The sequence below is a fragment of the Tasmannia lanceolata genome, unplaced genomic scaffold (assembly GCF_043159265.1).
Source record: "Tasmannia lanceolata isolate RefF3 unplaced genomic scaffold, GAP_Taslan_0.1 ptg000020l, whole genome shotgun sequence".
NCBI classification, from domain to species: Eukaryota; Viridiplantae; Streptophyta; class Magnoliopsida; order Canellales; family Winteraceae; genus Tasmannia; species Tasmannia lanceolata.
In genome coordinates this window covers 18,666,539-18,671,509 of record NW_027518697.1, presented here as the reverse complement: position 1 = coordinate 18,671,509, position 4,971 = coordinate 18,666,539, and positions in this window count along the sequence as shown.

Genomic DNA, 4,971 nt, shown 5'->3' with positions numbered 1-4,971 from the left:
GTAGTTCGGAACGAACTCTCTAACTATCAAACACTTACAGCAAATCAATTATTTTTTATGTTTTCACCCTCTTGGCCAAAGACCGGAGGGAATATACAAAACAACATCCTAGGGACAAACCCTAGGGTGTACAGGAGAAACTATGCTCTAATAATACTATTATAAGAGCAAATGAGTCAAAGACTCTCTAATGACAGTAACTGAAGAATAAATGAGTCAAAGACTCTCTAATAAAAGCGACTAAAGGATAAACGAGTCAAAGACTCTCTAATAAGAGCAACTGATAACACTGAAATAAGATAACGAAGTCAAAGACTCTCTAATAATACTGCAAATGAAACAGATGAGTCAAAGACTCTCTAAAAACGGAAACACGAGTCAAAGACTCCAATGACACCAACTAAAAGATAAATGAGTCAAAGACTCTCTAAAGGAAAAGAAACACGAGTCAAAGACTCCACTCACACCAACTAAAGGATTAATGAGTCAAAGATTCTCTAAAAGAGATGAAAACACGAGTCAAAGACTCCACTAACACCAACTAAAGGATATATGAGTCAAAGACTCTCTAAAGGAAAAGAAACACGAGTCAAAGACTCTACTGACAACAACTAAAGGATAAATGAGTCAAAGACTCTCTAAAAGAGATGAAAACACGAGTCAAAGACTCCACTAACACCAACTAAAGGATATATGAGTCAAAGACTCTCTAAAGGAAAAGAAACACGAGTCAAAGACTCCACTAATACCAACTAAAGGATAAATGAGTCAAAGACTCTCTAAAAGAGATGAAAACACGAGTCAAAGACTCCACTAACACCAACTAAAGGATATATGAGTCAAAGACTCTCTAAAGGAAAAGAAACACGAGTCAAAGACTCCACTAACACCAACTAAAGGATAAATGAGTCAAAGACTCTCTAAAGGAAATGAAAACACGAGTCAAATCAGATAATATAAGATTGAAAATCTGTGATCAAGATGAAATGAGATAGCATAAGATTGCTTTCAACGGATGGATCATGAATGACTAATCCTATGAGATCTTTGGAAATGAATGGGATTTACATCCTAACCCCAAAGGAAAAGTTTTTTAATCTTCACACATTTTATCAGTGTTACCTGAAGGCATCAACCCTAACCCTAATCTAGCGGAGTGGAGAAAGGATCTCGACTCATGACTTTGTTTGTGTACCTAGGACCGATCGTAGCCATTGGAAGATGGACTACGGCCTAATCTAGACATAAATGGGTAGGATATCCTAAACTAGGCTCACACACGTGATGCACATGTGTTCGTATACTACATGCATGTGTGGGTTAATCTAGGGGTAAGGCCAAGAGTTCCCTTAGCGCGAATCCATGTTCGATATACTGTACCAGTGTCCGGCGTATCAGTACGTGAACAAGAGATCCGTTTACGTACCATAAAGGTACTAGGCTAAGGGTGGAATGCTTCTCTAGCACAGAGGCACCAGGTGATGAAATCCCAGTCAACCATGCTAGATAACACTCCGGGTTCCTAAAATAGGACGTGTGTGCATGTGAGATGCAGGGGTTTAGATGCAAGTGATGTAAGTGTGTGCAATAAGTTCGCGCAATCTATGATACCTTCAGGTTTTGTTAGATTAAGTTTGAGTAAATGTGATGAGAAAATAAAACATACAAACTAATCACAGCATCAGGATTTTACAAAGGAAATCAGTGATTCCTAAGGTTTCTATTTTGATAATTTAATGATTGAATATGTGATGGAATATTATGATCTGGAAATTTTTAAAACAATTTGATTTTAATTCAATTTACTCAAGGATTTTAAAAGGTTTCAATTCAGATTGTAGATTTACACATCAACATATAACAAATCTTTTCAGAACAAGATGAAATTTTTACAGTAATTTCTCCTTAATTATATAAGATTATAATAAAAATTTCATAGATTTTAAATGTGGTTTGCTATTAGTTTTTCAATGTTGAAAGTTTCTGTCCAGATTGTGAATTAACACAGTAACGTATAGCAAATCAATTCAAAACAATATGAAATTTCTATAGTATGTGTATTACAATAAGAAAGGATTACTGTAAAAGTTTCATAAATTTTAAAAATGATTTACTATTAATTTACGATTTTACAAATATCCATCCAGATTATGAATTAACAAAGAAACACATAGTAAATCAAATCCAAATCAGTTTAAACTTTATGAAAACATGTAATTCCAGTAGTAATTATCAAACAAATATTTTCAGAAGTTTTCATTGCAATTTACTATTTTTATCAGATTTAATACAGCATGCATGATTTTACGTACAAAATCATAAACAAATATCCAACAGCAACCAAAAATCTTGAAAAATTCACGGGAGATTAGATTAGATTTAATTTGCATCTCATCCAAATTTCACTTTTGAAAACATTATAGAGTTTTTGAAAATTGGTTTTTTCCAAAAATACCCCTAGAGTTAAATGAATTTTTAAACCCTTTAAATCAAATCAAGAATTCATAAAGAAATTCGTACTAATTCAAAATCTTACAATTATGTTATGTTTAAATTTTCATTGATTTTGGATCTATGTTGACATCTTCTTAAATTCAATCTTTAGAATTTTACCCCTTTGAGGGTAAAGTTCAAAAGGTCAAATTACGGTCAAAACGAAGTCAAAATTCTTCGAAATTCCAGATTTCTACACTTCTTAATGTTCAAAACACTCAGAGATTGAAAAAAACATATTTTGAATAACAATAAGAAAAAATAAAAATAAATCACAAATTCAATCCTAGCATGCTTCTAGTTTAAGATATATGAAAGAGGGTTTTGGAATACCAACCTTGCTAGCTCTCCTTGTCTCTAGGGTAAGTAATCCTCGGATATACGCTTTGTCTTACCCTTTCAATTAGCAAAGAAAACCCCAAAAAAAAAAAAAAAAAAAAATGTTGCCGCCGATCCGTTCCGCCGTCTTTCACTTTCTCTTAGAGGGAAGGATTGGGAGGTGATTGGGAGAGATAATGGAAGAAGAATATAGGGAAAGGGATTGGAGGGAGTGATTGGAAGAGATAATGGAAGAGAAAAAGATAATGGAAGATAAATCTCTCCTTTTTCTCCTCTTTTCTTATGGATGGGAAGGAAGATATATATAGGGAGAGAAAGAGAGAGAGAGAGAGATGTGTTGGTGGAGAGCTCATCATGTTGTCCCTCTTAGTGGAGAATCCATCATCATTCTTCTTAGTGGAGGGCCCATCATGTTTCTTAGTGGAGAATCCATCATCATTCTTCTTAGTGGAGGGCCCATCATGTTTCTTAGTGGAGAATCCATCATCATTCTTCTTAGTGGAGGGCCCATCATGTTTCTTAGTGGAGAATCCATCATCATTCTTCTTAGTGGAGGGCCCATCATGTTTCTTAGTGGAGAATCCATCATCATTCTTCTTAGTGGAGGGCCCATCATGTTTCTTTAGTGGAGAATCCATCATTATTGTTCTTCATAAGAGGCCTCACAAGAGGCCCTACTGAGGCCCCACAATGTGGGCCCCACAACGCGGGCCCCACAACGTGGGCCCCACAATGTGGGCCCTCGGTTGATTCGAATTTTAAACAAATGTTCAATGCGGGCCCACCAAACGGGTCCAAATTCTCCCTCGCTTGGATTCTTATGAATAATCTCTCTCAACCTCTCACGGAAAAATGCGAAACATGGCGGAAATGATCGGATGGGGTTTCTCCCAAGCATAGCGAACTTGGGTCCGGTCAAAATGGGGTGTCTACAGTTACATATGTTCTGTTCTTATTAGGGTATTGAATCGTAATCAGAAGTTAAGAAGGGAATCAGACATCTTTGAGGTACGTAATATCATACTACTTTGGGTATTATAAACCCCTCTCCCTGTTGAATCAGTATTGACTTTGGAAACCTGTATCGACACCTTTGAACTTCTGAATTAGCTTTGAGTCTAGTATGCCATCTGTTTCATCTACTGTTACTCTGAAACAACTATTACGAACTCTGAACTTTTGAAATAACTACTCTGAACTCTGAACCTCTGAAACTATAAGTTTGAACTTTGAATTATTGGAACCATTGGAATAATTAGAACTATTTGAATGTGAACCTCTAAACCTATTTTTGAACACCTTATGAACAGTTCTGTGGAGGCTTGGATTATTTCTGGACCCTGCCATATGGGGGTAATACAATTGGCAACTTTGGACCCACTGTGTGGGTAGTACACTGGAATTTCTGGCCCCTTCAGTGAGATAAAACGCTGGCCCTGTCGACTTGTAGTTGAACTATGAGGAACTAGTTCCAACACCGTGGATTGTTGGTGTATAAGCAACAACATGTCTTCTGAATCATGCCGATGACTCCGAAGTGTATTTGAATTCTGAAAACCTTTGACTTTGATCTGAACTTAGACATTGAATTGCTTTATTGCACCTTGAATTCAAAACCTTATTTGACATGCACTACATCTACTTTATGCCTACCGTTCAGTTGAGACTTCAGTATTCAGTTCTGACTTTGTTATTTGATCTTATTGAGCCTTGTTATGATTAGACTGTACTTAGAGTAGTGCTTTATTATGTACTGAGCTTTTCAGCTGACTGTGATTATTTAATATTTTTCAGGTCTTGGCCCTCGTGAAGATAACGAGGAACAAGACGCTTAGTTTTGGAATTGGATTTGGACTCAAAGGATTAGTTTAATTGTTTTCAGTTCTTAGGAAGTGAGTATTTGAATAAGATGTACAGACAATATTATGTATTTTGCTTTGACTCTTGGGGAGAGATGAGATTTGATTTGACTCTGATAGGTCCGCACTAATTGAACTTTGATATTTTAGATTTGACATGCCAGGATTTGTCTGCTATTGCTTTGTAGCCTTGTACATTTGTAGGATTCGTCTTGCGGGTGTATGGCACTGTCATGTCCTACGTCCAGGCTGGGGTTTGGAGGCGTGACAATTGGTGGTG